General features: G+C 50.4%; 1 long non-coding RNA gene across 1 annotated transcript in view; it reads right to left on the minus strand.

Moving 5' to 3' along the window:
• Positions 1-1,318: 1,318 nt before the first annotated feature.
• The window catches only part of LOC140397972 (uncharacterized), a 45,676-nt gene continuing 22,410 nt past the window's right edge, over positions 1,319-24,584 (minus strand). Inside the window, exon 3 of the long non-coding RNA XR_011937363.1 lies at positions 1,319-2,821. This is a non-coding gene — a long non-coding RNA (uncharacterized lncRNA). The remainder of the gene's footprint in view (positions 2,822-24,584) is intronic.

The raw sequence follows: 24,584 nt of genomic DNA on the forward strand, positions 1-24,584 counted from the left end.
ATGTTTATCTGTGGGTACATGCATATGTCAGTGACTGTATATCTGTGTCTGTCTGTGAGCAATATACCCCAGTGTGGTGAATGTATTTCACCTAATGCATGAGCTGTCTGTATAATGATGTGACCCATGACCTGGAAGTGATGATACGGACTACTTCCAGGTACTGTACTGGAACCCCGGTGGGCTCTGCCTCTGGCTCCACCCTCACCGGGGCCATATATAGTCCAGCCACCTGTGGGTGGCACTCATTTGTACTGCCGACTCTGGCAGGCGAGTTCATGGATATTAAAGCCTAATGTCGGCTCGTTCTCACGGTCTCACAGTGAATTGACGGAATGACAATTTAATATCCATCGACAGCATCATGGAAGCCGCTCTAAAGCCAGATAAGCTTGAACTCGACGCGCATCGGAAGCCAAGGAGATCTTCGAACATTGTCTTCGCTGCTTCGAGGCCTACCTCGACTCCTTCACAACGCCTCCCACTGAAATCCTCAAGCTGCGACTCCTCCACTCTCGGGTGAGCCATCGAATCTCCGTGATGATCGAGAAAGCGGCCACGTACGAGGCGGAGGTCGCAACCCTCAAGGCGCATTTCGTGAAGCCCGTAAACGAGGTGTATGCCCGACATCTCCTCACTACTCGCCGTCAACGCGCTGGGGAATCGCTAGATGAGTACCTGGAAAAACTGACCCTACTCGCGAGGAACTGCAGCTTCCAGGATGTGACGGCGGAGGAACACATGAATCTACAGATCCGGGACACCTACGTAGCTGGGGTCCGATCAAACTACATTAGGCAGCGCTTGCTGGAAAACGGGACCACTGGCCTGGGGACACAGTAAAGCTAGCTACCTCGTTAGAGGTGGCCTACCAGAACCTCAGTGCGTTCCCTGCGGACCAGGCGAACGCCTCGTGGGCGCCATCGTCGCGCCCCCTGTCGGACCTGACTACGTCGATGGCCTGTGCTGCACGGCTGCCAGTCCAACCCGGGGAACTGCAGTGCTACTTCTGCGGTCAGGGTCAACACCCCCGGCAGCGTTGCCCAGCCCGCACAGCGACGTGCAGCGACTGTGGGAAAAAGGGACACTTCGCCAGAGTCTATCTGGGCTGACCTAAAGCCCAGAAATTGAAAACTCATCAGGCCCGACCCATGGACTCACAGGCCCGCAGAGCCGCAACGTGGCTGCGTGCCTGCCTAGAACACCCCCTTCAGACGCATCATCAGCCTCGTGCGACTCGTGGGGGCCCCCATCTTGCCCGCCGGCTCCAACACCGACCGACACTGAATACTGATCAAAGACTCGATACACCAGTTAGTAAGTTCAAAAGCAATGCTCATTTATTTACACAGTCAAATATACTCATGCGTAAAACTCTACAAACTAAACTATCACTATTACTGAAAGCCTATATTTAGCCCACTCAGTCAGAGGAACAATAGCCGTTGCTCGGTTCTGAAGCTGCTGGGTTGAGCTGTTTACAGGATAGCAACTAGGAGCGCCTATCTCGTAGCGTGTGTTGACTTGGAACTTACTTGGTCTGGAGCAGCTTTGGCGGGTCTCTCCTCGCTGAGAGCCAAGGCCAAGAGAGCGATTCTCTATTGGGGAATCCTTTTTATACCCAAAAGGGCTTCGCATGCTTTTGGGCAGGCCTTGAACTTGGCCACAATTAATTCGGCCGTTTCCCAATCGTTCTTACAATTTTCCTCCAATAGAGGGGTGGGTTCCGTGGTTGCTGGGCATGTCCTAGGTGGTCGTTGGTTTCCCTTGTTTTAGTCTCCTCTGGCGCCGGGGTGTCTGTCTTAGCATTGTTTACCTAAATGTTGCCTTTTGTTCCTGGGGATGCCTCATTAGTATGTAGATGGTTCTGCAGTATCGGTCTTGTCTGAGAGCTACAGCTCTAATCAACAGACAGACCTTGCTCTGCTTGCTTTCTCGATATTGTCCAATTTTCCCTGTATTCTTTGCATTTTGTAATCAGGACGTGGCCATCCCAGATGGCTACACACCCTCCTTGTGATCCTCAACACGAAGCGTGAAGGATCACATTACTGCGTCGTCTTCGTTCTCTGATCAAACGGGGCACCCATAATCAGGCTCTACTCTGCCCTATCCTATGAAACACAATTTTACCTAAATCATTTTTAAATACATACATTATTACAAAACTCTACGGGGTGCTATGACATTAATGCATGCATTACAGAAAAATTTAAAAACTGGAACCTCTAACTATCCTTAATAAACTATCCTCACTCAAACAATCCGAAAAATCTACAACATTTTAAATGTACAAAATAGCAGCACACAAATTTCTCTGGCCTGGCAGTCAGGCACAGAGGTTTACATTTCTTTATTTAACAGAATACATAAAGAAAATGGATGCACTTTAATCCATGTCAAGGGGTTCGGGGGTCTGGTGAAATCCGAAAATAGGGGACCTAATCCTGTATACCGGGGTGCGCGAGCGGTAGGCTCTCTTTTGCCATTTCCTGAACTCTAAGTGTCTGCACGACACTGCAAAGTATCGCCAGTACTAAGAGGGTTTCTACTACATACGATAATGAGTACCAGGCGATAAACCTATCACACCAGGTCGGGGTATTGTTACCTGTCGCGGGGCTAGCTATCTCGGGGTTCTGTGTATTGCAGGGGTGGGAATCATTCCCGGCTTGTGTGGTAGGGGTCAGGGGGGTAGCGTCCACGCGCAACTGAAGGGATCCCGCTAAGATCCAGGTGAAAAAGATGGAGGTCGTCTTCATCTTTCCGTCTTTCTGTCTTCTTCTTTGTCTTCCTCTGTGGTTCCTGAGGTTCCGGAGTTCTGTGGACACAAGCATAATATCTGTTATTATCTTGCTTAAGATCTCATATGCCTGTCTGTCTGTCCTTTGTTGCCAATTTCCTTTTATAATTGGTCATCATATGTGACTCCCTCATTTTTTAAAAAAACCAATTATTTGGGACAAGACATCCGAGAAAAATACTGACATAGTGCGAGCTGTCTCGCAGCCTGTGCAATCTATCATCCTAGTGTTTTAGGATGGAAATAGCATACGGAAGCAACCTAAGGGTTGCCAAAAGCAAACAAAAGAATTTCGAACTGAAAGTGCCAAAATGGGGTGCGTATGGGCCGTGGCGGGTAATCACCATCGTGATCGCTATCACTGTCGCTGTCACTGCTGGCTGAAGGAAGGGAGAGGCGGAGTCGTGCCTCTGGGGGTGGAGATGAAGTTGTGTCTGAGGACGGGGTGGACTGGTTGGGGGAGGGTAGGAAAACGTCATCTGTGGGCAGGGCATACTCATCTGCTGCTGCGAGCAGGATGTAGTGTGTGTGGCTATTCTGCGAGCCATAAGCCTTGAGCTGGTTTATGTGAAACCACGCAGACCTGTCATTGGGATATGTAATCTTGTATACCGAGGGGCTGACTTTGTCCGAAATGGAGTACGGTCCGGAGAATTTAGGGGAAAGGAATAAACTGGGGTTGTATAGGGAAAGCACCACTTGCTGCCCTACTGCAAACTCAGTGGTGTGTACTGTTTTGTCGAAACAAGCCTTGCTCTGTTTCTTCCTGGTTCCAAGTCTCACAGCTGCTGCAAGTTGGGCTGCCTTTATGTTCTCTATCAATTGTTGGACAGCATTTTCATGCATGAGGGCTGTGACTGCGGGGCTGGCCAAATCCAGTCCTAATAAATACTCTGTCCCTTTCGTGGGGCGTCTGGTCATGAGGGTGTGGGGGGTGTATCCTGTGGACGTGGATACCGTATTCCGTACAAACATTAAAGCCAATGGGAGAACTGAATCCCAGGTGCTGTTATTCTGCTGTACCATTTTCCTGAGGGTGGATTTTAATGTCCTGTTCATCCTCTCTACAATACCACTTGACTGGGGGTGGTATGCGATATGAAACCTTTGTCGAATGCCGAAAATCATGAGGACATTTTTCATTTCATGTCCTGTGAAATGAGAGCCTTGATCGGATTCTATACTGCGGGGGAGGCCCCATCTTGTAAAGATATGCTGTGTTAGTATATTAGCTGTTGTCTTGGCCATATTAGTTCTCGATGGAAATGCTTCCACCCATTTTGTGAAGCTGTCGATGACCACCAACACATACTTATAACCATTTCTGCAAGAGGGGAGGGGTCCTATATAGTCTATCTGTAGATTTGTCCAGGGTCCATTAACGGGGTGGGTATGACTAAGTTGAGCCTTTTTTGCATATCTGTCCGGATTGTTCTGGGCACAGATCAAGCAATTCTCATTGTAGTGGGTAACATCGGCTTTTAAATCAGGCCACCAGCAGAGCGGTCTGAGGTGGGCTAGGGTGTCCATGATTGTCATGGAACTGACAAATGATCTGGTTCCTGTCCTGGCTGGGAACTGTATAACTGCCATACTTTAAAATCACACCGTCATGTGTGGTTATTGCATTCTTGTATTTATCATACGGGGCTGGGAAGGTACCTTTTAAAACTTCCCTGAGTTTCTCGTCCTCTTTCTGGGCCTTCGCTAGATCCTGAATATTGGTCTGTGAGACCTGAACTGCGTTCGGGGTGCTTTCGGGGGGGGGGGGGGGGGTTCTAAAAATGACCATGCCGGGAGCCTGCCTTCGCTAGGGCGTCTGCTTTAACGTTACCAGGGGGAAGAACGGTGATGACTGCGAACCTTAACTATTCCATATTTTCTATCCTTCGCGGTCTCTAAGATATGGCGGAGTAATGGGGCTGAGGGTAGGGGTTTACCGTCCGCGGAAACAAATCCTCTTGTTTTCCACAGGGGTAGGAATTCCGTCAAACTATTGCATACACGTGGCTACAGTGGGGGCTGCTGCTGGGGTTACTTTGTTCGGTTCCTGGTAATCAATGGTCAGTCGCCATGATACATCGGGTTTCCTGACGGGCCAAATCGGTGCGTTGTTTGTGGAGGCTACTGATCTGAGTACGCCTTGATTCAACAAACTCTCTATTACTTTGGAGATTTCTCCCTCTGCCTCTTGGGGAAAACCACTGCTTTTGGGGTTTAGGGTCGGGACCTGTAATGTTCACAAAGCCAGCCAATTTGCCACAGTCGTGCTTGTGCTGTGCAAATGCCGCTTTGTGTTCCTGCAGGACTGCCCTAACCTGTTTGTCTGCACTAATGGCTCGAGGGTCGGACCAGAAGTCTCCTACTGAGCTAACCCTGTTTACATACTCTCCGACTGTCAGCATGGCGGGGGCTCGTGCTGCCTTTGCCATTTTCCAAACACACTTGTTAACTGGGTCAAAAGAAAGGTTGTGGGAGCTCATAAAATCGAACCCAAGGATATGTTCTGCTGTCTGGGGCAGATCAACCAAAACTACGGGGTGCTTAGTTGTAATGTTACCTATTTGTATCGCTACAGGGGCTGTGATGTGTCCCTGTTGTAAATGACCTGTAAAACCGTTGAGTGTGATGGTGCCTGTTGTGGGCTACGTCTCTCACTGAAACATCGTGGAGGAACTGAGTGTGGTGTGGGACGCTCCTGTGTCCCAAAGAAATTCTACGGGGTGTCCCCGAACTTTACCTGCTACTACTGGTCTACCGGACTTGTCCCAAAGGGTGTCGCAGACTCAAGTTGGGGAGCCCGAACACCGTCAGTCGGTGCCGTTCATGTCTGCGTTCTCTGAACGGGCGCAACGCTATGGATCGGCTTTGCCCTATTCCTGTTTCGGGTGCCTGTCTGTTGGCTTCTCTGCTGCTTTTGGGGCACGTTGCACTCTCGTACAAAGTGTCCTAACTGTCCACAATTGTAGCATTCTTGAGCTTTGGGCTGGCGTGGGGTGTTCCTGCCCTCATTTACCCATGCGGGGTTCTGGTGTGCTTTAACTGGATTCATGTCTGCCTGCTCTTCATCAGGTTTTATAAATGCGGTTTTGCCTTGGACTGATTGCTCCCAAGTGCGGGACAACCTTTTCAAAACCCATTTTTCATTGTGGGCCTCGTCTGAGGGGTCATAATTTGCGCAAGCTTTCTGTCCTGCATCTGTTGTGTGAGAGACAAGTGTTTGAGTCCATTTGGCCATGTTATCTGGGGACAAATGGGCGCGGATAACTCTCCGAAAACTGCTGTGAACTGTATCCACAAGTGTCCAGCAAATGCTGTGGGGTGCTCTGTTTTCTTTTGCCTACACTTGCTCAGGCCTTCTACGGGTTCTCCTCTGTTATAGCCGATTGCATCAAGGATCGCTGTGTGCATCTCTTGGAGTGTGCCTCCTCCTACATTCAAGGTCGGGAAGGGCTGCCACGACTGAAGAGTCGAGGCTTAAAACTGTGAGCTTCACTTGCTCCTTTTCGTCCAGGCCGTACATGGTAGCCTGCTGTTTGACTTTTGCGAAAAATTGGTGGGGGTCTGATGTGGGAAGGAACGGTGTAATCTTTCCACAAGAGTCCCGTAATTGGGTCACGGTTAATGGGGTTGTATAAAGGAAATCTGTGTCTCCTTCTGCTGCGGCCCTGCGGTGTGTGGTTACAGGATTCATGGGGGGGGGGGGGGTGTTCTGCCACTTCGGTTGGGGGTTGGGGCGCTTTCCTTTTCTGGGGTTTTTCCTGGGACATGTACGCATCTATGGGCAGTCTCGTTCAATTCCTGCCAGTCGGGCCTGTTTTCCTGATTTAACTGGGGTCCGAATGTGCTTTGAAACCCATTTTGAACAGAAAGCAAAGATTGCAATTCTGCAATTTGCTTCCGGCACTTTGCGTGATCTACAGAGCTCTGCCTTTGTTCCGTTGTGGATGTATGGAGTGCTCGTAGGGCTGCTTTCAAATCATTGCACTGTTTCTGCAATTTCTCAACTTGTTGCTCGGTCTCTTGTCTTACCAAGACCGCACGTTGCGTGTCCTGGTAGGCATTATCGTATTGCGTTTGGAAACTACTCAAATGCGCAAGACAAGACTGGTGTGCCCACTTGGCATCATCCACCTCTCTGTCCCTTGCTGCTAACTGCTCTTTTAAATCTCTATTCTCCTTCTCTACTTCGCTCGCGTCTACCTCACTACTTCTGTCTCTCTCCTCTATCTCTCTACGGAGGGTCCTAACGACCTCCTCTGTGCCTTGCAATTGTGCCAAACAGGACACGATTGCCATTGGCTTGCGAGCTTTCCCCAAGCTCTTCTTGTGTATCTCTGACAGGTTCTCCCACCAAGTATGTCCTATACTCCCGGGACCTGTTTCATCATTGGCGCAGAATTCACTCCAAATGGGCCATCCTTTCCCTTTGAGATATTTCCTGATCTCGTCGTCCCAAACGGGACACTGTCCTACTCTACTGGTCGCTGTGACCTCAAATTCCTGGGGGTTCATAAGGCGTTCCATTGCCTTCATTGCCATTTTCTCTATCTAAGTTCGCTACTAAATTTGGAACAGGGGGCGATAAAGTGGTGATGTAAACACGGGTACGGCTTACGCTAATTTCCAGCCTACAAAACTCCCGACAGTTTTACGCAACAAAATCTCTCAGGTTTACCTTATATTCCTGTTAGTACGCATGCATCAACACACTTCCGAATCTCGGAGGCTTGATCAGTACTGTTCTTACGCTTGTGGTTTTTCCATTTCCAATTGGACTCTCAAGTCAAATTTGGGTTCTCTCGGAGTGACTCGGCCACTTCTAAGTCGAGTCCCGTCAGATGTCGCCAGTAAATGTTTCTCATTGCTGATTGTCTCTTAATTTGGCTCTGTTTAATTACATTTGCTCAAGAGTCGCCAGGTATCTTTTGATACCGCCACAAGGTTCAAAACCGAATACTGATCAAAGACTCGATACACCAGATAGTAAGTTCAGAATCAATGCTTATTTATTTACACACAGTTAAATATACTCATGCATAAAACTCTACAACCTAAACTATCACTATTACTAAAAGCCTATACTTAGCTTCGGGTGCCCACTCAGTCAGAGGAACAATGGCCGTTGCTCGGTTCTGAGGCTGCTGGGTTGAGCTGTTTACAGGGTAGCAACTAGGAGCGCCTATCTCGTAGCGTGCGTTGACTTGGAACTTACTTGGTCTGGAGCAGCTTTGGCGGGTCTCTCCTCGCTGAGAGCCAAGGCCAAGAGAGAGATTCTCTCTTGGGGAATCCTTTTTATACCCAAAAGGGCTTTGCGCGCTTTTGGGCAGGCCTTGAACTTGGCCCCAATTAATTGGGCCGTTTCCCAATCGTTCTTATCGATTTTCCTCCAATAGAGGGGTGGGTTCCTCCAATAGAGAGGTGGCACACCTAAGTTGCTGGGCGTGTCCTAGGTGGCCGTTGGTTTGCTTTGTTTTAGTCTCCTCTGGCACCGGGGTGTCTGTCTTAGCATTGTTTACCTAAATGTTGCCTTTTGTTCCCGGGATGGCTCATTAGTATGTAGATGGTTCTGCAGTATCGGTCTTGTCTGAGAGCTACAGCTCTAATCAACAGACAGACCTTGCTCTGCTTGCTTTCTCGGTATTGTCCAATTTTCCCTGTATTCTTTGCAAAGTGTCCATTTTGTAATCGAGACGTGGCCATCCCAGATGGCTATAGTCCCCAACTATGCAGACAATGCCCGCCCACTTATCCAAACCACCACTTTTCCGCTGACGGCTGAGGCCCGCTCGGCCTTCAGCCGCATCAAGGCCGACATCACCAAGGCCGCTATGCATGCGGTGGTCGAGTCCGTCCCCTTTCAGGTAGAGAGCGATACATCAGACGTTGCACTGGCCGCCACTCTCAACCAGACGGGCAGGCCAGTAACATTCTTCTCTAGAACTCTCCACGCTTCCGAAATCCGACACTCCTCGGTCGAGAAGGAAGCACAAGCCATAGTGGAAGCTGTGCGGCACTGGAGGCACTACCTAGTCAGTAGGAGTTTCACCCTCGTCAACGACCAGCGGTCGGTCGCCTTCATGTTTGACAACGCACAATGGGGCAAAATAAAAAATGACAAAATCCTGAGGTGGAGGATCGAACTCTCCACCTACAATTACGATATCAAGTATCGCCCTGGGAAGCTCAATGAGCTCCCAGATGCCCTGTCTCGCGGCACATGCGGCAGCGCGCAAGATGACCGACTTCGGGCTATTTACGATGACCTCTGCCACCCGGGGGTCACCCGGCTTACCCAGTTTATTAAGGCCCGCAATCTGCCCTACTCCACTGAGGAGTTCAAGGCCATGACCAGGGACTGCCAGGTCTGCGCGGAGTGCAAACCGCACTTCTACCGGCCAGACAAGGCCCCCCTGGTAAAGGCCTCCCAGCCCTTTGAACGCCTCAGTATCAACTTCAAAGGGCCCCTCCCCTCCACCAACCCTAATATATACTTTCTAACCGTCGTCGACGAGTACTCCCGCTTCCCCTTCACTGTCCCCTTCCCCAACATGACTTCAGCCACTGTGATAAAGGCACTGCACAGCATCTTCACACTGTTTGGTTTCCCTGCGTACGTCCACAGCGACCGGGGCACATCGTTCATGAGCGATGAGCTGCGTCAGTACCTGCTCAGCAAAGACATTGCCTCGAGCAGGACTACGAGCTCTAACCCGCAGGGAAACGGGCAGATGGAGGGGGAGAACACGACGGTGTAGAAGGCCGTCCTTCTGGCCCTCCGGTCTAGAAGTCTCCCGACCCCCCGCTGGCAGGAGCTCCTCCCCGACGCCCTCCACTCCATTAGATCGCACCTCTGCACAGCCACGAACGAGACCACTCACGATCGCTTGTTTCTCTTCCCTAGGAAGTCCATCTCCGGGGTCTCGCTTCCACCTTGGATGACAACTCCGGGGCCTGTCCTTCTCCGGAGACACATGTGGAGCCATAAGACCGACCCCCTGGTCGAGATGGTCCAGCTGCTGCACGCCAACCCCCAGTACGCCTACATCGCGCACCAGGACGGACGATACGATACGGTCTCCCTACGAGATCTTGCGCCAGCTGGTTCCCCTGCCAAAGCGCCCCCCTCCCCGCTGCCTACAGCCACCCCCTGCGCCCCTTACCCCCCCTGGGTCTCCAGTCTTGGCCCGCGCCGGCACTGCCGCCACCTGCCACCCCCTTGCCTACCCCCACCTCCCAACCGTCTCTGACACGCCGGACTGAGGCTCAAGCTCCAGACACGACGCCCCTGGAGTCACCATCGGCAACGACCGTGCCCGCCGCATCGCCAGAGCTGAGGCGGTCTAAAAGAACGATCCAGCCTCCAGACAGACTGAATCTCTAATGACCCCACGTCACCCCCGCTGGACTTGATTTTTTTAACAGGGGGTGAAATTGTTATACCGTCAATTCACTGTGAGAACGAGCGAACATTAGGCTTTAATATCCATGAGCTTGCCTGCCAGAGTCGGCTGTACAAATGAGTGCCACCCACAGGTGGCCAGACTATATATAGCCCCGGTGAGGGCGGAGCCAGAGGCGGAGCCCACCGGGGTTCCAGTACAGTACTTGGAAGTAGTCCATGTCATCACTTCCAGGTCATGGGTCACATCATTATACAGACAGTACAGACAGCTCATGCATTAGGTGAAATACATTCACCACAATATTTTTGTGTGGTCAGGCACACGTGGTAACTTAAAGGGGCAGACCTTTGAGCTGTCTCCATTAGAACATTTGCACTGCAGTGTGGCAGTGTAGCTTACTGGGAACATTGCCTATGTCTCCCCATATGCATGTCTCTGTAGCTAAACACAAGCTTGATTATTGTGGCAGCTCGAGACAAAACACTGAAGACTTCCAGCAACAGCTAAAAGGGGTTTCTTAACAGTGTGCAAAGGCAGCTATATACAGGCACACAGCAATGCTGGGTAGGTCTTGACTCTCCAGCTCCGGGCTACACGGGCCTTTGCTCCCAGGGCCCCGCGCTCATTCTCAATTGGTTGGGGTTCACGCGCTCCCATGCAATTGGTCCTGAACCGGTCACATGGGCTGCAAAGCCTGTCCACTTAAAGGGGCCGTGCTATTGCATACCTCCCCCTTAATACATTTTACAAGTAAGATATATACATGTGTGTTAAGTATCAGAGAATAATCCCTGTTGTTAAAGCGTCACATGATATGTAGTGACATCAGCAGAGTGTTTGCTTGGGCTTTGTAGTTCTCCATCTGAGATTGTATGAACGCCTCTTCGGCCTCATTTGGAATATTGCGTACAATTCTGGTCGCCACACTACCAGAGGATCTGGATGCTTTGGAGAGGGTACAGAAGCTGTTTGGGTGCTACTGTTGGAGGTTTCCAATTCTCTTCTATCTTTGGAGGTCTACAAGATTATGAGTGACATGAACGGAGTGGATAGTCAGATGCTAGGATAGGAGAGTCAAGTACTAGGGGAGATAGGTTTAAAGTGCGTGGGGAAAAATTTAGAACAGATGTGCGAGGCAAGTTTTTTTACACAGAGGGTTGTAGGACATTAGGAGGTTAGCCAACCGATGGCACAATGGGCAGTCTGATTGCTTCCTCATGGCATTCTTAAAAATCTGTGCGACCGATTACCAATCCATTGGATGCAGGGTGATACCGGGACATCCTGGTGTGCCGGATCTGGTTAATCTGAACAAAGCATTGGAAATTGTTCCCAGTAAAAGGGGCACCTTTATCCAAAACAATGGTTTCTGGCAGGCAGGCAGGGTACATGTTTTCACCCAGCGAGTGAACGGCCTATCGAATTCGCTACCACAGAAAGCAGTTGAGGCCAAAACATTGTTTTCAAGAAGCAGTTAGATATAGCATTTGGGACGAAGGGGATCAAAGGATATGGGGGGGGGAGACAGGATCAGGCTATTGAGTTGGATGATCAACCATGATCATAATGAATGGTGGAGCAGGCTCAAATGGGCCGAATGGCCGACTCCTGCTCCTATTTTCTATGTTTCTACGTCTCCATGTATGGCGAATTCCCAGCGTAAGGTGTCCACAGAAGCCACTGAAGGTGCAGCTCCCATCTCTTGAATGGACAGCAATTTGGAATGAGCACCTACCAAGACAATAAACGTCCTACTTGTCTTCCCCTGCTATCTCATTTGCTGTGAAGAAATAGCGGAGCCGTTCGATATACTGGCTCCTGTCTTCGCCCCCCCCTGGTCGAACGGTTCTAACTTTCCACGCATTGGCATCTTTCTCACCTTTTGGGTGCTACTGTTGGAGGTTTCCAATTCTCTTCTATCTTTGGAGGTTTTTCCCTTCCCCCCTTCAGGCAGTAGGGCAGTACGGTAGCACATTGGTTAGTACTGTTGCTTCACAGCTCCAGGGTCCCAGGTTCGATTCCCGGCTTGGGTCATTGTCTGTGTGGAGTCTGCACGTTCTCCCCGTGTCTGCATGGGTTTCCTCCGGGTGCTCCGGTTTCCACCCACAAGTCCCGAAAGACTGTTAGGTAATTTGGACATTCTGAATTCTACCTCAGTGTTCCCGAACAGGTGCCGGAGTGTGGCAACTAGGGGATTTTCACAGTAACTTCATTGCAGTGTTAATATAAGCTTACTTGTGACAATAAAGATTATTATTAATAATCCTGGAATGAAAATTGGCAATTGAACAGCTTACCTCGTCGCCAATGTGGTTGTTCGAGACAATACACAGGAGACCTCCAGTGACATCACAGGGGGTTTATTAGCAGTAGGCAAAGGCAGCTGTCTACAGGGCCAGAGCAATGCTGGATAGGTCTTGACTCTCCAGCTCTGGGGTCGACACTGCCTGGGCCCCTGCTCCCAGGACACTCGCCACTTTCTCTCCAATGGTCGAGGTTCGTGCACTTCCATGTAATGGGCCCAAGCCGGACACGTGGACCACAGAGCCTGCCCCCTTAATGGGGCTGCACTAACACCATTATATAATTCAAAGTCAGCTTTGAGTTACAATGCTTCGTCTTGTATCATATTCATCAATGCTGTTTGTTGACCCCCCCTCTGTGAAGAAGGCCAAGCTGCTGTAATATATAATGATGAAACAGCAGCAAAAGATATCCTGAAGTTAACATCATGTGCTGAACATTAATCTAAGGCTGACTGACCTGCACAGTCCACTCCAGTAAAACGTTCCTTCCCATTCTGAGAAAATCCAACACACCAACACAATCTACAAGGACACAGGACAAATCCCTTTCTGAGTTTCATGCTGTTACACGCGAACCTGGCAGGACTGGGAAACCCCCTTCTAGCCCCACTTCCTTTCCCTAAATAGCGCATTGTGAATTGTGCATGATGACACTTTCTGAGCCATGGCACACCTTTGGCCCTGTAGGTGCCTTTCATTTCTCTGCTGTCACTTATAGTAATAGGAAGAGGCTTTTCAGCCCACCCCCAGGCTTCTTCCGTCATTCAATCAGATTTAATTCAACTAAACACCTCTCCTTAGGGTCTTGGTTATCCTTAACCCAATAACACAAAAAGCAGAGTTTCTGGTTATTATCTGTTTGTTGGACATTGCTGTACTCAAATTGACTGCATTGTTTCCTATATTGTAGCTGTGACATCACTTTAAAATACTCCAACATTCTAACCAATAACTGACACCTGGGTGTCCATTATTCTGTATATAAACCATCTGAACCCCTCGATTAGATTCCAGTCTGTAACTCACTCCCGGGTATCCATTATTCTGTATATAAACCATCTGAACCCCTCGATTAGATTCCAGTCTGTAACTCACTCCCGGGTATCCATTATTCTATATATAAACCATCTGAACCACCCGATTAGATTCCAGTCTGTAACTCACTCCCGGGTATCCATTATTCTATATATAAACCATCTGAACCCCTCGATTAGATTCCAGTCTGTAACTCACTCCCGGGTATCCATTATTCTGTATATAAACCATCTGAACCCCTCGATTAGATTCCAGTCTGTAACTCACTCCCGGGTATCCATTATTCTATATATAAACCATCTGAACTCCTCGATTAGATTCCAGTCTGTAACTCACTCCCGGGTATCCATTATTCTATATATAAACCATCTGAACTCCTCGATTAGATTCCAGTCTGTAACTCACTCCCGGGTGTCCATTATTCTATATATAAACCATCTGAACTCCTCGATTAGATTCCAGTCTGTAACTCACTCCCGGGTATCCATTATTCTATATATAAACCATCTGAACCCCTCGATTAGATTCCAGTCTGTAACTCACTCCCGGGTATCCATTATTCTATATATAAACCATCTGAACCCCTCGATTAGATTCCAGTCTGTAACTCACTCCCGGGTATCCATTATTCTATATATAAACCATCTGAACCCCTCGATTAGATTCCAGTCTGTAACTCACTCCCGGGTATCCATTATTCTATATATAAACCATCTGAACCCCTCGATTAGATTCCAGCCTGTAACTCATTCCCGGGTATCCATTATTCTATATATAAACCATCTGAACCCCTCGATTAGATTCCCGTCTGTAACTCACTCTCGGGTGTCCATTATTCTATATATAAACCATCTGAACCCCTCGATTAGATTCCAGCCTGTAACTCATTCCCGGGTATCCATTATTCTATATATAAACCATCTGAACCCCTCGATTAGATTCCAGCCTGTAACTCACTCCCGGGTATCCATTATTCTGTATATAAACCATCTGAACCCCTCGATTAGATTCCAGTCTATAACTCACTCCTGGGTATCCATTATTCTATATATAAACCATCTGAACCCCTCGATTAGATTCCAGTCTATAACTCACTCCTGGGTATCCATTATTCTGTATATAAACCATCTTAACCCCTCGATTAGATTCCAGTCTGTAACTCACTCCCAGGTATCCATTATTCTGTATATAAACCATCTGAACCCCTCGATTAGATTCCAGTCTGTAACTCACTCCCGGGTATCCATTATTCTGTATATAAACCATCTTAACCCCTCGATTAGATTCCAGTCTGTAACTCACCCCCGGGTATCCATTATTCTGTATATAAACCATCTGAACTCCTCGATTAGATTCCAGTCTGTAACTCACTCCCGGGTATCCATTATTCTGTATATAAACCATCTGAACTCCTCGATTAGATTCCAGTCTGTAACTCACTCCCGGGTATCCATTATTCTGTATATAAACCATCTTAACCCCTCGATTAGATTCCAGTCTGTAACTCACCCCCGGGTATCCATTATTCTGTATATAAACCATCTGAACTCCTCGATTAGATTCCAGTCTGTAACTCACTCCCGGGTATCCATTATTCTGTATATAAACCATCTGAACTCCTCGATTAGATTGCAGTCTGTAACTCACTCCCGGGTATCCTTTATTCTATATATAAACCATCTGAACCCTGGTGTGTTGGGTGCTCTGGATCCGTGGAACACATACAGGCCACCAACACTTAAAATAGTGCAACACTATTTTATTAAGCTAGAAACTGTTGGACATACTTTCACTGTGGGTTAACACGATGTTAGGTTAAACTAAAGACCTATGCCTGTCCAAACCGGTGGTATGTATTAGGGGTAATACGGTGCACCATGATGCCGAGAGGCTATTGGTGGATAGATACTGGGTCCTGATTGGATCTGCTGCCTACTGGGCTCCACCCAGAAAGGCGGGGTATAAGAACCCCAGATTCTCCCAGGAGCCGCATTCTGTAACTGAGCTGCTGGGGAGCAAGTCTGCTCAATAAAGCCTCGATTGAGTTCACTACGTCCCGCCTTGTGTGTTATCGATGGTGCCACAGTGTTGAACATACTTTCACTGTGGGTTAACACGATGTTAGATTAAACCAAAGACCTATGCCTGTCCAAACCAGTCTATGCACAGCACATGGTGAAGATCTGTGCTGTAAGCTGTAAGCTCTGTCCTTCTAAGAAGCTGCATCCCGAATGAGCGCGAACTCTGATGCCCTCTGTCTTTATAGTGAGTGTGCTCTAACTGGTGATTGGCTGCGGTGTTGTGTGTGTTGATTGGTCTTGCTGTGTGTCCATCAGTGTGTGTGTCTGCACCATGATATACTGGTGTATATTATGACATCCCCCCTTTTATAAAGAAATGTATGTGTGTGGCAATAAATAATGCGTGGTGAGAATGTTCCCAACTACGCGTGGGGTGCGAAGACATATTTACAGGTCTACGTACATGAGAACTAAGCTATTTACATGGGAAGGTGCCTGGTGCAGAGAAACAGTATGCAACAAGAATAACGAGATCAACACTATATACAAACCAGGGAAACGATCAAACAAAGCAACAAAACAATTCAGAGAGTCGATAAGTTCGAAAAATTCATAAATTTAGTCTCTGAGGTGGGCAACGAGTTCTGGTTGACCGCCTCAAGGGTGGGTCGAGAGCCGCCGGTTCAGGAGCGGGCTGGACTGCGTCAAAGTCAGGGGGAGGCAGAGTGACAGGGAGCTCTGCATAGTCCATGGCAGGGTCAGAAGGAAGGCGAGGCGACACTGGAGGATCACGTGGCGATCACGAGACGAAGGGTGCGTCGATTGCGGCGCAGAATAGAACCATCTGGTAGACGAACCAGGATCGCTCGGGGGGCTACCTGCCAAAGGACAACAGCAGTTGCAGGCCTGCCACCATCCGGAAGATGGATGGGGACGTTGTCACCTGGAGCCAGAGCAGGGAGATCAGCTGCACGGGAGTCAGGAGCCACCTTGTGCTGTGCACGAGACAGCTACATCCGGCGAAGGACCAGAACGTGGTCGAGGTCTGGGACATGGATGGACGGCACCGTCGTCCTCAGGGTGCAACCCATGAGTAACTGGGCTGGCGACAGGCCAGTGGACAGTGGGGCGGAGCGGTAGGCCAGCAAGGCAAGGTAGAAATCGGACCCAGCATCGGCAGCCTTGCATAGGAGCCGTTTGACGATATGTACTCGCTTCTCCGCTTTGCCGTTGGATTGGGGGTACAGGGGACTGGACATTACATGGGCAAAATTGTACCACCTGGCAAAGTTGGACCATTCTTGGCTGGCAAAGCAGGGGCCATTGTCCGACATAACCGTGAGCGGGATGCCGTTTCTTTACATGCACGAATGACTGCAGACGATGTGATGTCGTGCAACCGTATCACCTCCGGGTAATTCGAAAAGTAGTCCACGATCAGGACATAGTCTCTACCCAGCGCGTGGAACAGGTCGATGCCCACCTTGGTCCATGGTGACGTGACCAACTCATGGGGCTGCAGGGTCTCACGTGGTTGGGCCGGCTGGAAGCGCTGACAAGTGGGGCAGTTGAGCACTGTGTTAGCTATGTCCTCATTAATGCCGGGCCAGTACACTGCCTCTCGGGCCCGTCGGCAGCACTTTTCCACGCCAAGGTGGCCCTCGTGTAGTTGTTCCAGGACAAGCTGGCGCATGCTATGCGGGATGACAATGCGGTCCAGTTTTAGAAGAACCCCGTGTACTACCGCCAGATCATCTCTGACATTATAGAATTGAGGGCATTGGCCCTTGAGCCACCCGTCCGTTAGGTGGTGCATGACACGCTGCAGCAAGGGGTCAGCCGCCGTCTCGCGGCAAATTTGGACGAGGCGTTCATCCGAGGCAGGTAGATTGGAGGCCGCGAATGCCACATGGGCGTCAACCTGGCAGACAAATCCCGCTGGGTCACATGGAATGTTGACTGCCCTGGAGAGAGCGTCAGCAATGATGAGGTCCTTGCCTGGGGTGTATACCAGCTGGAAGTCGTAGCACCGGAGCTTGAGAAGAATACGCTGGAGACGAGGCGTCATGTCGTTCAAGTCTTTCTGTATTACATTGACCAGCGGGCGATGGTCGGTCTCGACGGTGAATTGAGGACGTCCGTAGACATAATCGTGAAACGTAACCACACCGGTCAGAAGGCCCAGGCACTCCTTTTCTATCTGCGCGTAGCGCTGCTCCGTGGGGGTCATCGCACGTGACGCATATGCAACGGGGGCCCATGAAGAGGCCTCATCACGTTGAAGGAGCACTGCCCAATGCCGAATTGACTGGCATCGGTCAAAATTTTGGTCTCCTTTGCTGGATCAAAGAAAGCTAAGACCGGGGCCATGGTCAGTTTTGTCTTGAGTTCTCTCCATTCGCGCTCGTGGGCAGGGAGCCATTGGAAGTCTGTCGTCTTCCTGACCAGGTTCCTGAGAGCCGTGGTATGAGAGGCGAGGTTAGGGATGAATTTCCCTAAAAAATTGACCATGCCCAGAAATCGGAGGACCGGCTTCTTGTCCTCTGGTGTTTTCATAGCTGTAATAGCAGCCACCTTGTCCGCATCCGGCTGCACACCCAATTGGGAGATGTGGTCCCCGAGGAACTTGAGTTCCGTCTGACCAAAAGAGCATTTGGCCCTATTGAGACGGAGGCCATGCTCATGTATACGTCTGAATACGCGCTGGAGGCGACTAACATTGGACCAAATGATTATGTCATCGACATAGACGCGACACTTTCAATACCTTCCATCATTTGTTCCATAATCCTATGGAACACTTCTGATGCAGAGATGATCCCAAACAGCATCCTGTTGTAACAATATCTGCCAAAGGGGGTGTTAAATGTGCAGAGTTTCCTGCTGGATTTATCGAGCTGGATTTGCCAGAATCCTTTTGAGGCGTCGAGTTTGGTAAAGAGCTTGGCGCGAGCCATCTCACATGTGAGCTCTTCGCGCTTGGGAATTGGATAGTGCTCTCTCATGATATTGCGATTTAGATCCTTGGGATCAATGCAAATTCTCAATTCGCCGGAAGACTTTTTTACATATACCATGGAGCTGACCCAGTCGTTCGGTTCCATAACTTTTGAAATCTCTCCTTGGTTCTGGAGTTCCTGCCGCTGCTGCTTGAAGCAGTCCTTAAGGGGTGCTGGGACCCTGCGAGGTGTGTGCACCACAGGCGTGGCATTCGGTGTTAATAAAATCTTGAAGGTGTACGGGAGCGTGCCCATGCCCTCGAAGACGTTGTGGTACTAGTTGATAATGGCGTCGAGCTGCACCCTGAAGTCGGTGTCCTGAAAGGCAGACGCGTCAGCAGGAGAGAGAGAGTGAACTCTCTGAACTAGGTTCAACAGCTTGCATGCCTGCGCGCCAAGCAGGGAGGCTTTCGAGGAGCCCACAATTTCAAAGGGAAGGGTGGCTTTGCGTGACCTGTGCGTCACTTCAAGTTGGCATGAGCCGCTGGCAGCAATGGCATTGCCATTGTAATCCAATAGCTGGCAGGCTGATGGCAGGATGGCTGGTTTGACACGAAGGCTTTGGAGGTCAGACCGCGCAATGAGATTGGCGGAGACACCAGTGTCCAGGCGGAATCGTATTTGGGACCGGTTGACCGTAGGGGTGGCACACCACTCATCGTCTGGATCGATGCTGTATACCGATAGAGGCTGGATTCTTTGCTTCGGGGACACCCTGTTTTTTGTAACGATACCGACTCGAAAAGGCGCCTTCGGGTCCTCGGTGTCAATATCGGGTAGCAGGTCCGAATCGGACTCGGTGACCGTGGGTTGAATGACCCGGACATTCCTGTGAGGCTGGCTGGAGCGACAAGAGTTGGCAGGCTGAGCTGATCTGCATAAAGCAGCATAGTGGCCAACTTTTCCACATCTCATGCATCGTCGGGATTTGGCAGGGCATTGCCGCTTTAAGTAGGCGGAGCCACAGTTGCCACACGTTGTAGCGTCAGTACGTTCGCTGTGCCACCACGCATGCGCGGTGCGGTCGTACATGGTGCGCGCCTGCGCAGTACGTTCGTCGACGTCGCCGTCCCCTCGTTCGGTGCGCACAAGCACAGGAGTCTGCGAAAAGCGTGCAAAATGGCCGCCCTCATCCAGGCTGAGGCCCTGGAGTTGCTCGATTGGTTGGACCCGTTGTGCCTCATGGGGACCTTGCCGCGCCGTTTCAGCCGCTTGAATGTGGGAATACCGACTGGTGGCGTGTTCGTGTATCACGCAGGTCTCGATGGCAATCGCTAGGGTGAGCTGCTTTACCTTGAGTAGCTGCTGGCGTTGGGGGTCCGACTGAACACCGAAAACTATCTGGTCGCGTATCATGGAGTCGGAGGTGGGCCCATAATTACAGGACTGCGCAAGGTTGCAGAGGTGGGTGAGAAAGGACCGGAAAGGTTCATCCTTACCCTTCAAACGCTGTTGGAATACATAGCGCTCGAAACTTAATTCACCTCGATGTCGCAGTGACTGTCAAACTTGAGGACCATCTTGAATTTTGATTTATCTTCATCATCAGCAAAGGTGAGAGAATTGAAAATGTGGATGGCATGTTCCCCGGCCGTGGATAGGAAGAGAGCGATCTTCCTGGTGTCTGAGGCAGCTTCCCGGTCTGTGGCTTCAAGGTAGAGCTGGAAGCTTTGTTTGAATATCTTCCAGTTGGCCCCTAGGTTACCAGTGATGCGGAGCGGCGGCGGCGGGCGGACGCTGTCCATTTTGCAGGATGGCTGAATGCTGGTGGAAGGCAGATCACTTGCAGGTAGGTTTAGGAAGTTCTAACATCCCTCAACTCCTGGTATCATGTTATGCTGGGTGCTCTGGATCCGTGGAAGACATACAGGCCACCAACACTTAAAATAGTACAATACTATTTTATTAAGTTAGAAACCGTTGAACATACTTTCACTGTGGGTTAACACAATGTCAGATTAAACTAAAGACCTATGCCTGTCCTAACCAGTCTATGCACTCAGCACATGGTGAAGATCTGTGCTGTAAGCTGTAAGCTCTGTCCTTCTCAGAAGCTGCATCCCGAATGAGCGGGAACTCTGATGTCCTCTGTCTATATAGTGAGTGTGCTCTAACTGGTGATTGGCTGCGGTGTTGTGTGTGTTGATTGGTCTTGCTGTGTGTCCATCAGTGTGTGTGTCTGCACCATGATATACTGGTGTATATTATGACAAACCCCTCGATTAGATTCCAGTCTGTAACTCACTCCCGGGTATCCATTATTTTATATATAAATTAATTGCTGAGTCTCTTGTGTTACATATAATGGCTGTCTAACTCTTTCACTTGCACTCCAGTTATATCAATGTGAAGGAGATTCAGCTAGGCAAGATGTTTTGGGGTATAAAGTGTACATTACTGCACCAGTTTATGGTCCTCAAAGAGGCACAATAATAACCAACCTAGCAGGGCAAAGGTCCTCCACCCTCCTCCCCTCACCTGTCACTGATAAAATGGAAGGATGCCTATTTTGGTCACCTGAAATTAGTGCAGGCCCCAATTCAATACTCCCAGGCGCATTGCACCAGATGTCAATCTGGGCACGCGGGTGCATCGCAGGAAAGGCTCTGGGCCAGGCGGGGTTAGGGGCTTTGCATGTGTGAGACCTTCAAGTCATCTTTAAATATTGTGGAGACCCATAATAGGGGGATCCACAGTTGCAGCCTGTCTGTCCTACGAAACTCACCCAGGACAGAGCTATGCTGTAGCTTCTCTCCTGAAAGTCAAGTTCACCTCCTTTGACTGTGAGCAGCCTCTAGCTTCACAGCTAAAGGCTATTTCAAATGAGGAATTAACCTTGTCAGTTGTGAGAGCACTTCACACTCCTGGGGCGTCATTCTCCGACCCCCCGCCGGGTCGGAGAATGGCCGTTGGCTGCCGTGAATCCCGCCCCCGCCGAAGTCTCCGGCACTGGAGATTGGGCTGGGGCGGGAATCGGGCCGCGCCGGTTGGCGGGACCCCCCGCTGGATTCTCCGGCCCAGATGGGCCGAAGTCCCGCCCAGAAATTGCCTGTCCCGCCGGCGTAAATCAAACCTGGTATTTACCGGCGGCACCAGGCGGCGTGGGTGGGCTCCGGGGTCCTGGGGGGGGGGGCGTGGGGCGATCTGACCCCGGGGGGTGCCCCCACGGTGGCCTGGCCCGCGATCGGGGCCCACCGATCTGCCAGCACGGGCCTGTGCCGTGGGGGCACTCTTTCCCTTCCGCCTCCGCCACGGTCTCCACCATGGCGAAGGCGGAAGAGACTCTCCCCACTGCGCATGCACGGGAAACTGACAGCGGCCGCTGACGCTCCCACGCATGCGCCGCATTTCCGCGCCAGCTGGCGGGGCAACAAACGCCATTTCCGCCAGCTGGCGGGGCGGAAATCCCTCCGGCGTCGGCCTAGCCCCTCAATGTTGGGGCTAGGCCGCCAAAGATGCGGAGCATTCCGCACCTTTGGGCCGGCGCGATGCCCGTCTGATTGGCGCCGTCTTTGGCGCCAGTCTGCGGACATCGCGACGTTGGGGGAGAATTTCGCCCCTGAAGTCTCAAAGTAGCTCCTTGAAGGAACAGGTGCCATGTCTGAGAGGATGATTAGTGGTTGGATGACCTGCAACCTTTGATGCCTGAACAGTGTGCCTGTACTCAAGGAGCATCAGAACCATAGAGGCAGCTGCCAACAATCAAACAGTAAAGTGCAAGGCTTCACCACTGAGGATCCTCTCACGGACAAAGGGAGGACAACTGAGCACGGCCTCCCTAATGTTACTGGCTGAAGTCTGGGGTCTAGGGCTTCCTAATCTAGGTGGGAGGAAGTGTGCAGAGGAAGTTTGCCAGCACAACTGGCTTGCTAGATGGTACTCTCACAAAAGCAGGGACAGTCATGGTAAGGGTGGGGGAGGCCTGGGGGATTTGAGGGTCCCGGGATGGAAGCCCTAATTGATTGTCGGTCTCTCTCCTTCTCCAATTCCATTTATATACAAAAATGTACGCTGGATTCGCTCCCCAAGAGGCTGCCTTCGCTGTGCTTGTTACAGCTGAGGTGAGCAGACCAACGCAGGCTAGAGTCAGCACCACATGTGCGGGGTGGGGGGAGCAGCCGCACACCCCGAAGACCTGGTCACCCATCAAGCTGAGGAGGGGGCCAGAAGGGGAGGCCAGCGACATGCAAGGGTGCACAGGAGTCGTTGGTCCTTCAATGAGTTGGTGGGCAGCAAATGCAATATAATGTGGGTAAATGTGAAGTTATCCACTTTGGTGGCAAAAACAGGAAGGCAGATTATTATCTGAATGGTCGTTTAGGAAAAGGGGAAGTGCAGCGAGACCTGGGTGTGATGGTGGAACAGTCGCTGAAGGTTGGCATGCAGGTACAGCAGGTGGCCTTCATAGCGAGAGGATTTGAGTATAGGAGTAGGGATGTCTCGCTGCAGTTATTCAGGGCCTTGGTGAGGCCACACCTTGAGTATTGTGTGCAGTTTTGGTTCTTGTCATTTGAGGAAGAACATTCTTGCTATTGAGGGTGTCCAGCAAAGGTTCACCAGACTAATTCCCGAGATGGCAGTACTGACATATGAAGAAAGACTGGATCGACTGGGCTTGTACTCACTGGGGTTTAGAAAAACATATAAAATCCTGATGGGACTGGACAGGCTAGATGCGGGAAGAATTTTCCCGATTTTGGGGATGTCCAGAACTAAGGCCCACAGCCTAAGAATAAGGGGTAAGCCATTCAAGACTGAGATGAGGAAGAACTTCTTCTCTCAGAGAGTTGTGACCTTGTGGAATTCTCTCCCACACAAAGCTGCTGGGGCCAGTTCCATGGAGGGAGCTGGACGTGGCCCTTGCGGCTAAAGGGATTAAGGGGTATGGAGAGAAAGTGGGATACTGAATTTGCATGATCAGCCATGATCATATTGAATGGCAGGCTTGAAGGGCCGAATGGTCTCCTCCTGTACCTATTGACTCTGTTTCTATATACCATAGAAGACTGCGTCTCAGCAGAGACAGTGCGGCACCTGTGTCACGTCCTCGCGGACATGGCACACCGTGAAGAGGAGGACACCAGCATCTGGTGGCCGTGACGTTCACTGCAGCATAAAATGTCTTAAGTTGTGCCATATTTTTATTAAGTTTTTAACATCTGATACATAAAAAAGAAAACATACCCCATCCCACTCCAAAAAGAAACACCCACAACAGCCCTCCAAACCCCAAGCCCCCCCCAAACTCTACTCCCCCCCCCCCCCCCGCCCCCCAGCAGCTGACAGTGACCAACTCTTTGAAATACAGAATGAACAGGCGCCATCTTTTATAGAACTCCTCAATCGCTCCGCTCAAGGTGAACTTACCTTTTTCCACCTGCCATACTGAGGCACAGGGTGGAGAAGCTGACCTCCATCCCAACAGGCCCCGCCTGTGAGTGAAACCAAGGCAAAGGCTAAAACATCCACCCTCATTTGCAGCTCAAAATATGGACACCCCAAAATATGGCCCCTCAGGGATTGGGCTCCAAATCCATTTGCAAGATTACCGACATGGTGCTGAAGAACGAGCCCCAAAACCTCCCCAGCTCCGGGCAAGATCAGAACATGTGAACATGATTAGCGGGGCCCTTCCCACACCATTCACATTGTCCTCCACTCCCTCAAACAACCGGCTCATCCTCGGCCTTGTTAAATGTGTTCTGTGCACCACGTTTAATTGAATCAATCCTAATCTCACACACAAAGTCGTGGCGTTCACCCTGCGCAACACTTCACACCACCACCCCCCGCCCCTCTAGTGCCATTCCCAACTCCTGCTTTCACGTAGCCTTAACCCCTCCAGCGATATCTTCTTCCAGGATCCTCCCGTAAATCCTCGAGGTACCCCCTCCTCTATGCCCGCCACCGACAGCACTCCGTCTAACAGCGAGGAGGGCGGCATTACTGGAAATGCTGGAAAGATCTTCCTCATAAAATCCCGCACCTGCAAATACCAGAATGATTGACTACAG

The sequence above is a fragment of the Scyliorhinus torazame genome, chromosome 2 (assembly GCF_047496885.1).
Source record: "Scyliorhinus torazame isolate Kashiwa2021f chromosome 2, sScyTor2.1, whole genome shotgun sequence".
NCBI classification, from domain to species: domain Eukaryota; kingdom Metazoa; phylum Chordata; class Chondrichthyes; order Carcharhiniformes; family Scyliorhinidae; genus Scyliorhinus; species Scyliorhinus torazame.